Genomic DNA, 13,120 nt, shown 5'->3' with positions numbered 1-13,120 from the left:
TTGGGGGCCCTCACACATGAGGAACTGTGTTAAAAGGTCGCAGCATTAGGGAGGTTGAGAACCCCTGCTCTAGAAGAAATAGTGTGGAAAGTGAAACCTGTTCAGTTACATAAACTAGGAGTGAAAACATTGAAAATTGTCCCCTTTTAATTTTATTTGCTTACTTTCTCAAGCAAATAGCCCAGCCCAGATCTCCATGCTTTCAACTCTGACATGAGGACTCAACTTTACACTCTGATGTATTTATGGCATACAGCTCAGGCACAAATAAGTCACCTAACTCATGACTCCACCTTGTATTTTTATGCTATGACACACAGAGCGGTGGCGACCACATGTGTGTAACTGGGAGGCTTTCACTGATAAAGTTAGCAAGACTCCAGGTGTCCTGATAAGATGTGGCGTAAGAACTCTGGACTTGTACTCAGTAGCCTGGGCACACCAGGTAACTGAATGACCATCGTGTGCTCACTCTGTCTCAGCAGTGAGTGGGCAGCAGAGGTGGGCTGCACAGGAGAGTGAAAGCAGGTAATAGCGAAGGCTCAGAGCTGGACAGTTGCATGTGAGTGTACGAAGCTTTGCTTGTATGTGGGAGTGACTAGTGGTCAGTGGGACCAGGTGTTAGACAGCTGTAAAATCAGGAAAGGCACTGTCATCTCCTGCCTCCTTCTCCTTGCCCACAAGTCACATCAATTGTACAAACAGTGACGAACAGGAGATGGCAGTTTTCTGTCATTCACACAGCTCTTTTATTATGTCTGGGTCATTTCTGTTGAGTCCAGAAGACTTTCATCCATCAAAATGAAGACAAAAATGTGGGAATTGCTCTTAAGATCTCTTTTTCTTTACAATTTGTTCATCAAGCAGTATTGGAAAGCTATGATGGTACAAGTGCTAGGAAGTTGGGCCAGGCCAACGTGGGCTACTGTGAGAGAGAAGATAGCATTTCTAATGCCTGGTGTCCTTCAGAATCTTCCCTTTCAGGTCCAGCCAATACTACATATACTTAAAGGTTATGAAGTTGTATAAAATAGTGTACCTACCTGGCCATTTATACGTATGAACTTTAGGTTTGAAACAGGAAACATAAGGAATTGTGCACTTCTGTCAGGAAAGTAGAAGGTGATATCATTGCACAGGCTTCTGGCAGAGAAAACATGGTCATTTGGAATATAACCTTGGGAATTGTGCCATTGAGCTGTTCTTGGAAGATTGTGTGCACCAACACTGAGAAGTTACTGGAGTTGTGTATGAGGAAGTTTGCTGTTGCAGTCCCTTGCGTGGTGTAGGGAAATCCAACTTTCTGACATTGTGACAGAAGTCATCCACAAAGTTCATGTTTGAAAACCATGCCATCCACTTACAGAATCTGTCTCTGTCTCTGTCTCTGTCACTCTCTCTCTCTCTCTCTCTCTCTCTCTCTCTCTCTCTCTCTCTCTCTCTCTCTCTCTCTCACACACACACACACACACACACACACACACACACAATGTTTTAACTAAGTTTATAACTATGGGTTGAACTGTATTTATATCTGTCCCTGTCTGTGTGCAGCCAGGGAGCTGTGCATTAGATAAGCCTCCACAATATAAATAAAATATTTTTTGTCTGCTTTTATGAAATTTAAAGTGCAACAGAATACATGAAGATGTCTTAATATGGGGCTGAAGAGATGGTGCAGTGGGTAAAGTGAAGAGAGCACTTGCAGTGTGTGCAAGTATGAGAACTTGAGTCAGAATCCTCAGCTTGCACTTCCAAAACCCTGGGGCAGTTACCTGCCTGTAACCCAAGTCTATGTGGAAACTGGGAGATTGTTGGTTCTTGCTGGTTACCAGGTTAGCTGCAGTCTGGGTAAATAAACCTCACTCAAGGAAATAAAATGGGTAGTAATAAAGCAAGACTCACAATGTCTTAAACCACACAAGTACATACACACACACACACACACACACACACACACACACACACACACACATACACACACACAGAGGCATGCATGCTGCCCACAAATTCAATGCAAAGGAGGAAAATATTGAAATGCCATAATAAAAAAACATTATTTTGTATGCTAACTAAAACTGTTAGTGAAACAATGGACAGGAAGGATGAGGGGACATCATTAAAGGACTTTATGATATGCTGATGTAAATTCCACTATAAACTGGCAACTTAAATGCATGGTGTAAGAGTCCTCTTCATTGAAATCAATCTGAGCATTCGGAAAGTTTATCCCACTTCAAAGTCTGCAAGTGGGACATTAATCTTTCTATCAGACTTTCATCCCCAAGAAGAGAGAGAGAGAGAGAGAGAGAGAGAGAGAGAGAGAGGGGGAGCGAGCAAATAAATCACATGAGATAGCAAGAAGATTGGCTAGGAACAAGTTTGTCATCTAAAAAAACTATACAAATATGGATGGAATGTCATGTTTCAGATCACAAACTGGTACCTAGTGAGGTGTTTGTACTTACTCTTGTCTAGTGAGCTTTATTAATGGTGATGGTAGATCCGCTTCTTCAGTAAGAGTTTGTTTTCATGTGCTGGAGATCTAAACCCAGGTCTACCACTGAGCTATCTCCACAAGGTAGATAATGTTAGGTAAAGTTTTAGAGAAATTAAAGAAAACAAAACTCAGAATTAACTGTGAGTGGAATAAGCACATCATAGCTAGTCCTGAAATCTGATGTAGAAATATTAACTGTTTGATAAAATTTTGAAACTTGAATACCTAGCCTTGAACTAGTCATTACACTCAATTTTAGAGCACACAATAGTCTTGTTGCTATGCAGCCTCCATTTTATTTTAGTCATCTGTTTATTTCATCATCTATTTTGGAGGTATCGGTGGCTTTTTAAATGAAGTGTGATTTATATGACATGAACTTCTCTCCATGATATAGTTCTGATGTTTCTCCATACATTCATTTATGTAACTTCCCACATTCAAAGTCCTTGTTCCCATTCCCAGAAAACTATAAGATGAATTGCTAAATAGTCTTATTAATAAAAAAACAAAAAGGCCAGGCAGTGGTGGCGCATACCTTTAATCCCAGCACTCGGGAGGCAGAGGCAGGTGGATCTCTGTGAGTTCGAGGCCAGCCTGGACTACAGAGTGAGTTCCAGGAAAGGCTCAAAGCTACACAGAGAAACCCTGTCTTGGGGGCAGTGGGGGGGGGGACATGGAGCCAGATATTGGAATGAAAAACTAAGAGATCAGAGGAATAGGACAAGTTGCAAAAACCTCACCTCACCTACACCTCATTCCCCAAAGAGACCTACTTCCTATGTACCCATGCCTATATGCCTTTCTGTTCTGCCATCTCATTTCCTCTCTCTGACCAGCCACATCACTTCTTCTTTCTGCCCAGCTCTGTCTCTTCCTGTCTGTCTGTACTGACCTCCAGATCTTTATGGTCAGTGCTGGGATTAAAGGTATGTACTACCATACCTGACTTTGTTCCCAGTGTGAACTCAAAGAGATCCAGATGGATCTCTGCCTCCCGAGTGATAGGATTAAAGGCATGTGCTACCATTTGCCTGACCTCTATGTTTACTATAGTGGCTGACTTTTTCCTCTGATCCTCAGATAAACCTCATTAGGGTGCACAATATATTGGGGACACAACATATCACCACAGAAAACACACCCCTAAGTAGAAATTACTGTAGTAGATTAACTCTGTGTGTCCTTGAACTTCAGGGAAATACAGTCACAGAATGTGTTCTCTGCGTCGGTGCCTTAGTTGCCTCCCTCTTGTATGTGTCAGAGCTGTCTCTGTCCTTGCTGAATCAGCAAGTCAGACTTTTTTCCCACTAAAATTGTTGACTTATAAGGTAAGTATATACTTAATTTGATAAAAGCATTCAAATTGTTTTCCAGATGAGCTGAAATGATTTGCATTCCTATCAGCACTTTCCAAAACCTCCATTCACTCTACGCTTTCACCAACATTTGGGGTTTTAATGCCAGCCATTCTGGTTGGCATGTGTTATCACATTCATGCATTTTAATTTTGAATGTCTGCAACTGGTTAAGATTTTAGACCTGGTAGATTCTGTTCTATTGCATCCACTCACGTGGCTGTCAAAAGCCCCACTGCTTTCTTATCCTCCAACTAGTTCTATCTTTGTCCTCAGCTCCAACCCAGAGTCAGCAAATTGCCCCTAGTCCACCTAGTTAGAGACCTTTCCATCCTCAGAACCTAACTATGCTCCCCGTCATGTTGGCTCTCTTCAGGTACATAACTTCAAAAGTCTAAGCTTTCCAAACTCTTTGATCTTGTTTCTTGTCACTATAGTGGGAACATCAGTGACCTCTGTGACCTACAGCCTTACACTGGGCAGTGAGATCCTTTCCCTGATTCTCAAGTCAGTTTTGGTAAGTTATATATTTCATCTCACTTTTCAAAGTTTATTCATATAAAGTTGGTTGTAATATCCTCTGATTCATTTAACTTTTGTATCATCTGGTAAGTCCTTCTATCACTAGTTTATTCTTGATGGATTCTTCCATGTGTGTGTCCATTCTATCACCGTTAATTGAGTACCACTTTTGGACTTTGTTCAGTGTCTCCGTTGTGACTGTGTTTTCTACTTTGCTCTTTAAATCTCTTCTTTTAACTCTATTTCTCCCTCTTTCTTCCCTGTCTTTACTGTGTTGCACTTTGAACTCACTAAATTATCAGTCATTCTTTTATTTTTATAAAAGTTTTCAAGCCTGTAAGCTCCACAGATATTGTTGGTACTGTTTCTTTCAAGTTTTGATACTTAATATTTTCCTTACTGTTTGATTTTAAATGTTTTCTCTTTAATGCATCCCTTTCTAATTTTGCATTTTTTAATTAAACTTTCATCTGCAATCACCACCATCCACATGCAGTTGTGAGAAATAATCATATGGTCTGTATACCTTTTATCAAGTTTCCCTAATGGTAAAGTCTGTCAACACTACAATACAACTTCACATTGACATTTGTACATTCAAAACACAAACACTGCTTAGATGAAATTCTAAATGGTCTTAGTAAATAAGAAACACAAAGCCAAATACAGAGTTAAAGCCTAAGAGTTCAGAGCACTAGCAAAGCCCAAGACTACCTTTAGCTTACCAGTCACTGCTGTGTCTTCCCCTCAGAGAGAGACCTTCACCTGTGTGACCTGCCTTTGTATTGCCTTTCTGTTCTACCTTCTCATTGGCTCTAAACCCAACCACATGATTTCCTCATCACTGCCTGTCTATACAGACCTCCAGGTCTCTATGGTTGGTACTGGAATTAAAGGTTAGGGTCACTGCTTGGCTGTGTCCTTGACTACGCAAGACTCTGCCTGCCATGTGATCGGATTAAGGGTGTGTGCCACCACTGCCAGACTTCTGCTAAATGGCTTGCTTTTAGTTCTGATCCCCAGGCAACTTTATTTATTAACATACAAATAAAATCACATATCAGCACAAATAAAATATCACCATATTTCACCCTTCTATTCTAATAAAAAGAAAAAAGGAAAAAAGTTATAACTACTATAAGAAAAACTATATACAAAAAGTACAATAACTATAAACAATATTTATACAGGCAATAAATACCTAAACAATGTCTAGTTCATTTGCATTTGATAAACTTAGAGAAAATATTCCATTATCTATCCTCTTTTGGTAAGTCGAAAATGTACCTGATTCACTTTCTATCCTAACTTATATTACTAATAGAGAACTGTCTTATAATGTCTTTCAAATTTATACACTTACACCCCTTTAGTGAGTTTCTTTTCTGAAATTATTAACAAGGAAAACTAACTATAACTATCTAATCTTTAAATATAACTATAACTATCTAATCTTCAACTCCTTCAGAGACCCTAGAAGGAAATAATGTTACCTAATAAAACAGGAAGTGCAAACAAGTGACTTCCAAAAAAATGTATATTGACAGAAACAGTCAGCTGCCTGGACAGTCACCCGAGGTTTCTCTGCAATGTTGGGGCATCATCTTCAGCCTATAGGTTTGGCGTATCTAACAGACTCATTTGTGAAGTAGGATGTACACAAGGCCTACAGTTTGATCTCACATTTGGTGAGAGTAGTCCATGTATGAGAAACACCTAAATTCCACTAGTGTCCTGTCATGATTCAGGATTTTAAATTCTGGAAATAGTTGATGTTTTTTAATTTCAGCTGTCCATTCTTCCTGGCTTGTGAGTGGCTTCATCTCAGCATCCCATCCTTCTCTGCATACCATTCTTCTTGGCTTGTGGGTGGCTTCATTTCTTTTATTAAATGCCAGTCTACCATTGAGAGGTTAGACTCTGTCAGCATAGTTACTCTTCAAGAATAACTGTTTCAGCTGCTGTTCCACTGCACATCAGAAGCCATCAGCCCACTGCCTGTTCAGCTGCCTTCGAAGAAAGGGGCACTGTACCTTTCCCAGATTGCAAAGGCCACTTCAACGATGGTGCCATATTGTCCTGGCCTCAGAAGATGCCTGTTGCTAAAGTCACAACCACACTTGTCTTGGCAAGAATTGGTAGTCCTTTGTTTCATGTCCTCTTTGTCAGCAGTCAATTCGAGGATACTTTGTTGTCCAGTGGCTAACTTTTGCCACAATGAAAGCTAACTCCATATGCAATTTCTTCAATGCCCATATCTTCTCTGAAGTAGATTGATACTGCCAAGAGCCAACATGTCTCATAGTCATAACAAAAAAGAAAAAATTTCTAAGTTATTAAAACATTTTAAATGCTATATTCAGTAGATTACTGAAGGGTTTGAAGATGACCTGTCTATCTAAAATATATCTGCTCGACCTTGAAAACATACCTAATATGACTACAAGTTCGATTGTAATGTCTAACTACAAACTTTCATTTGTTTATATCCTAATAGTTGATAATAATAACATTCAAGGATTAGCAAATTGCATTACATTGTTAAATAAAGTGTATAAGTACAATATCTTGAACTAGATTAGAAATATACATATAGCATTTTCTAACTATCAATCTCAATATATATAATTTGTATAAAATATACAAAAATCCAATCCAATGTATAGTATTTAAAACTAGTAATTGCCTTTTAAAAGTAGATTCAATAATCTATCTTTTTATCTATATCATATCTATATCTTCTCTTTACTTTCAGAGTAGATTCAGTAATCTACCCTCTATTCTATCATTTCTATGTATCTTTTTTTTAAAAAAACAAGAACCTTAAATCTAATCTCCTTTGCTTAGCCCTTTTCCTAGACCTTAACAACAGCTTGTAACCAACCCTCCTAAACAATGAAAATTATCCCAGACCCAAAACCCATTAAAAGACCAAAAACCACCTGCCCCACACCACCTCTTTGGGAATGTGGGCATCGTGTTCTAGAAATTGCTTCCTGCTGGCTATGGGCAAAGGCATTTTAATCTGAAAAAAAAATTTTTTTTTGTTAATTGTCAAATTCTAGGAAAGGTATCTATATTCTTTGTTGTCCAGTCTTTGCATAATGCCAAAGTTCAAGTACTCTGAAACTGGATCATCTCAGCAAGCCATCTCAAAATTGCTCTGAGTGGTTTGTAGTCCAAAGCTGATCTGTAGATGATGTTTGTCAGCTTAGTGGTATTATTATTGTCTACGTGGAACTGTTGTTGTTGTGGGGCCCCATCTTCTTCCTGGAGACTTCAAAGTTGATTTTAGGCCTGACCGTGATTTCCTGCAGAAAACTGATAGAGGCTCGAACACAAAGACATGTATAGGCAGCTAATTGAAGCCTTTCTTCTTTCTAGAATTAGTTAGTACTCTATATGACTATTAATATCTTAACAAAGTTTAAAATATATATATTAATCTTGTAAATTTTGACATAAAATTCATACTTTAAGAAAAGTTTAAAGAATCAGAATACAATCAAAGAATTGAGATTAGTAGTAATAGAATAGTCCCTTAATTAATTTGGTTTTTCTCCTGTCCCATGTCAGAAGATGGCTCTTTCTTCTGGCATGATACAGGGAGTCTGTATTTTCCTTTTAACAACATGCTTGGGTTTAAAGAAGGAGAGAGCCATTCTCCAACTCCAAAGCCAGCTTTAATTTTTAATTGAACCTGGACTACAAGCAGACCATTTGTGTTAAATGTCTTTAGAGAAGAGCAGAAACAAACATTTAGGAAGACTTATGAAATTTTATAGATGATATACCAATAGGCCATTTTACTCTTTTTCTTGGGACATTTTTTCCAGATGATTTGTCCTTTTTTTTCAGATGTCTCATTTGTCCAGTTTTCTTCAGATTCCTTGGCCTTCATTCTCCTAAAAGACAAAAACAAAAACATTTCCCCAAGACTAACTTTAGGGAGGTTCCCTTTTGGCAAGTTATACCTGATTAAATGAAAAGGCATGTGTTAATGGTATAAGTCAGTTTAAATTGGATGGTCATTCTAGTTGATGAACCACTTCTAATTAAGAGGTCTCTATTGTTGAAGTCGAACCTTTATCAATTTTGATGGTAACCACAGCTAATCTTCTCCTATAGAAACAAAAGCAAACCCTCATCCCCAACGTAACACATATCCTGGTTTCCATTCTGAGGTCAGCACATCTTTAAAGTATATAGGCTGATTGAATTTGGTAGTTTTTTTTTCTATTATCCAATGTCTCTCTGCAGCTATTGTTCCTTTCTCATTAGCACTGAGAAAATTCAAAGTTAATAGAGCATTATGTAGTCTATTTCTGGGGTTTTTTTGTTACCCCTTTCTGTTTATTTAGCATATCATTTAGAGTTCTGTTTGATCTTTCTATAACTGCTTGGCCTATAGGATTGTGTGGTATACCTGTAATATGCTTTACATTGTAATAAGCAAAAAAACTGTTTCATTTTAACAGAGACATATGATGGAGCATTGTCAGTTTTAATTTGTGCAGGTATACCCATGATGGCCATAACTTCTAGCAAATGAGTGATTACAGAATCAGCTTTTTCAGAACTCAAAGCAGTTGCCCATTGAAATCCTGAATAAGTATCAATGGTAAGGTGTATATACTTCAATTTTCCAAACTCTGCAAAGTGAAACACATCCCTGTGCCAGATTTTATTCCTCTGAGTACCCTTTGGAGTTTGATTGTAAAAGGAACAAGTAGGACATTTCCTTACAATTTCCTTGTCTTGTTGCCAGGTTATGGAAAAATCTTTTTTAAACCTTTACTATTGACATGATTTTTTTATGAAATTCTGAGGTCTCCAGCACATTTCCTATCAATAATTTATCAATCTCATCATTTTCTTGTGCTAGAGGGCCTGGCAGACCAGTATGGGATCAGATGTGAGTTATATATAAGGAATGCTTCCTATTCCTGATTGTATCTTGTAACTGAATAAATAGTGAAGTTAATTCTGACTCATCAGGGATAAATTCTGCAGTCTCAATATATAATACCACTCTTTCAGCATACTGAGAATCAGTAACTATGTTGAGAGGTTCTGAAAAATCCACTAATACGAACAGATAGCATACAATTCTGATTTTTGAACTGAATTATAAGGACTTTGAACCACTTTACTTAAATTTTCTGATTTGTAACCTGCCTTTCCTTGTTTGTTTGCATCTGTATAAAATGTATGAGCTCCAGATATAGGTGTTTCCCATACAATTTGAGGCAAAATCCAATCAGCTCTCTTTATAAGTTCAATTCTATGGTTTTGGGGATATTTGTTGTTAATTTCTCCCAAAAAATTACTGCAAGCTCTTTGCCAAGGTTCACTTTCTGTCCATAATTTGTCAATGTCCTTCTTAAATAAAAGTACAACAATTTCTGCTGGGTCTATTCCTGCTAATTGACAAAGCCTCAATTTTCCTTTCAAAATCAAGTCAGAGATCTTTTTCACATAAGTTTTTAATTTTTTACTCTGTTTATTTGGTAAAAATATCCATTCCAATATAATATCTTCCCTCTGCATTAAAATTCCTGTAAAAGAATGCCTACAGGGTAAAATAACCAAAATACAATCCAGCTTTGAATCGACATGATCCACATGTCCTGCAGGTGATAATTCTCTTGGACTATTTAAGTCCTTGTCACCTTCTAAGGTTTTGAACAAATGACTCAGTTCATCATTTTTTACCCCAACAATAGTTTGTAGATGAGAAATGTCTCCAAATAATCTTTGAAAGTCATTAAGAGTCCATAACTGATCTCTCCTAATTTGTACCTTTTGGGGTCTAATTTTTTGTAGCTCTATTTTATATCGTAAATAATTAATAGGATCTCCTCTTTGTATCTTGGCAGGAGCAATTTGTAATCCCCAACAAGGCAAAATTTTCTTTACTTCTTCAAACATTCTTTTCTAAAGTATCTGCATTTGAGTCAGCTAGTAAAATGTCATCCATATAATGATAAATTACAGATTTAGGAAATTTTTTATGTATCACTTCCAACGGTTGTTGCACAAAATATTGGCACAAAGTTGCGCTATTCAACATTCCCTGTGGGAGGACCCTCTATTGATAACCAGTTGAGAATTATTATAAGTAGGCACTGTGAAGGCAAATCTTTCTCTGTCTTTTTCTTGTAAGTGTATTGAAAAGAAACATTCTTTTAAATTGATAACTGTAAGAGGCCATCCTTTAGGTAACAGAGTAGGCAAAGGAATTCCGGACTATAAAGAGCCCATTGGCTGAATTACTTTGTTAATTGCTCTAAGGTCTGTTACCATTCGTCATTTATCAGATTTCTTTTTAATAACACACAGGAGAATTCCAAGGGCTGGTTGATTCTTCAATATGCTGAGCATTTAACTGCTCTTGTATCAGCTTTTCTAAAGCCTGGAGTTTCTCTGTTGTTAAAGGCCATTGCTGAACCCATACAGGCTTGTCTGTTAACCATTTTAAAGGTAGAACTGTTGGTATCTTTGGAAGATCATCAGTTATTGTGCCCTGTTCTTGTACAATCTGGATGAGTGGTGACCACTCATTATTAGAATAATACCTTCTAATATTTCTCTCAGAAACATGTGCTAGTTTCTGATTGGAGGGATACTAATCTAAATATTCCATTGTTGTAACAGATCTCATCCCCATAAATTCATAGCTATGTTAGCCACATATGGTTTTAATTTTCCTCCCTGTCCTTCTGGACCTATACATTTGAGTCATCTTGCACTCTGTTTCACTTGGGATAATGTTCCAATCCCTGACAGCTGAACGTTTACCTCCTGAAGAGGCCAATTTGGATGCCAAAATTCTGGTGCAGTTATGGTCATGTCAGCACCAGTGTCTACTAGACCAGACAACAAAATGTCATTTATTCTTATTGTTAATTTTGGTCTTTGTTCATTTATAGAAGTTTGCCAAAAATTTTTTCGTTATTGTTTCTCCTTAATTTTCTATTCTCTCTGTCTCAGCTGTTCTATCAGCCTGAGCAGCCTGGTTTGTTCCAATAGTTATTTGGTTATTTAATTGCTCTGAGTAGGGCTTTCCTCTATGACTGCAGGAAAGGTCTGAACTGGACTTGCTGTGGGCACCTACCTGAGGCCCCTCTGGGAGTTTCCTGAGGACAGAGGCAAAGGATTGCCTTGTCTGTCCCTTATTGATCTACATTCTTTGGTCCAGTGTTTTCCCTTACCACACCTTCTGCATACTCCAGAAGGAAGGGGCATTCTGTTGCCATTGTTCCTTGAAGAAATATTGCTTCTAGGAATGTTCTGTTTACAGTCGCTTTTCAAATGACCTTGCTTTCCATATCCAAAACATCTGACATTCCTCAAATCTCTTGAAATTGTTTCTCCTATCCACATATCATCATGGCCATGAAACTCAACATTAATCATGTCTCTAATCCAATCCTCAAAGGGTGCAGATCTTTCCTTTAATGGTCTGATTATTTCTCTTATGTGCTGCATTTGCATTCTCAAAAGCCAAAGATTCGATTATTATCTGGCTAGCTTCTGAATTCAGGACCATTCTATTTACTGCTGAAGAGAGTCTTTGTAAGAAATCTGTGAAGGATTCTTTTGGGCCCTGTATAACTTTTGTGAATGACTCAGTTTTCTTTCCTGCTTCCTCAATTCTGTCCCATTCATTCATGGCAGCCATTCAACATAGAATTAGGGTTTGGCTATCATATAAACATTGTCTTTCTACTTCAGCATATTGGCCTTCTCCAAGAAGCTGATCCTGGGAGATTTCCACACCTCTAGCCCTCCACTGCCTTTCTATGGTTTTAGCCTGATCACAACACCACATGTGCCACTGCAGCTGTGCTCCAGGTTCCAGGACAGCAGCAACAAGTTCTTTCAAGTCTTGAGGGATAATTCTATTACAAGTTGACCAGGAGTTTAACATTTGCTTTACAAATGGGGAATGCATGCCATAAGATACTATTGCCTCCTTAACCCTTCCTAAATCTAATTTTCAACTGGAGCCCAATTAGTTTGTACATTCACTTGATCAGGTAGCTGCTGTATGGTTACAAGATAAATTAAGTTTGATTGCTTGAAAACAGGCTTTCTTTCTGTAACCTTATAATCCAATCCTGAAATAATTTCACCTTTAAATTCTTCTGTCTGAGTCTGAATTTCTCTATAATTCGTTTTAACAGGTTTTTCTAAAGCTTTTATCCTGGCACTTAAATTGGCTATCTTTTTAAATTGTAAAATAAGGATAAGTAAACTAATAATATGCATAAATGATGTTATATATATCCCGTCAACATTAATCCTCTCATGTAATTGTTCCATTTTCAGACTGCCTAATGTTTTATCAAACAAAGACCAATTTCCTTCTATTGTACAAATATTACCCATTTTTCTTTTAATGTGGAAAAAAATTCTCTTTTAAGGAGTTTTTCCCCTTAAAATATCTGATATCTTAATTGACTTACCAAGTCTGTGTAGAACAGTAGAAATCTGAGGGAATTTCAAAACAGCTACCTAGCATGGTTGTGCAGAGAGAGAGAGAGAGAGAGAGAGAGAGAGAGAGAGAGAGAGAGAGAGAGAGAGAGAGAGGAGTAAGTAAGCAAGCCTACTATCTACCAAGAGAAGAGAAAAAAGCTGTGGGCCACGTGCTCGGCTATTCAGGCCTGCACTCCAGCTTCCTTAAGCTCCGACCACGTGAGTTGGTGATTCAGCTGCAAGCAGCTCCAGCTGCAGC

General features: G+C 37.8%; 1 protein-coding gene across 1 annotated transcript in view; it reads left to right on the top strand.

Annotated features, from left to right (window-relative positions):
• Positions 1 to 13,120, top strand: part of Samd9 (sterile alpha motif domain containing 9) — a 34,730-nt gene that overhangs the window by 1,477 nt on the left and 20,133 nt on the right. Inside the window, exon 2 of the mRNA XM_052719749.1 lies at positions 4,296 to 4,375. The gene's annotated coding sequence lies outside the window, so the exon portion shown is untranslated. The remainder of the gene's footprint in view (positions 1 to 4,295; positions 4,376 to 13,120) is intronic.

This window comes from Peromyscus californicus, unplaced genomic scaffold, assembly GCF_007827085.1.
Source record: "Peromyscus californicus insignis strain IS unplaced genomic scaffold, ASM782708v3 Scaffold_6__1_contigs__length_162567912, whole genome shotgun sequence".
Lineage (NCBI taxonomy): Eukaryota > Metazoa > Chordata > Mammalia > Rodentia > Cricetidae > Peromyscus > Peromyscus californicus.
The sequence above is the reverse complement of the archived record's forward strand: the minus strand, read 5'-3'. Positions and strand labels throughout refer to the sequence as shown.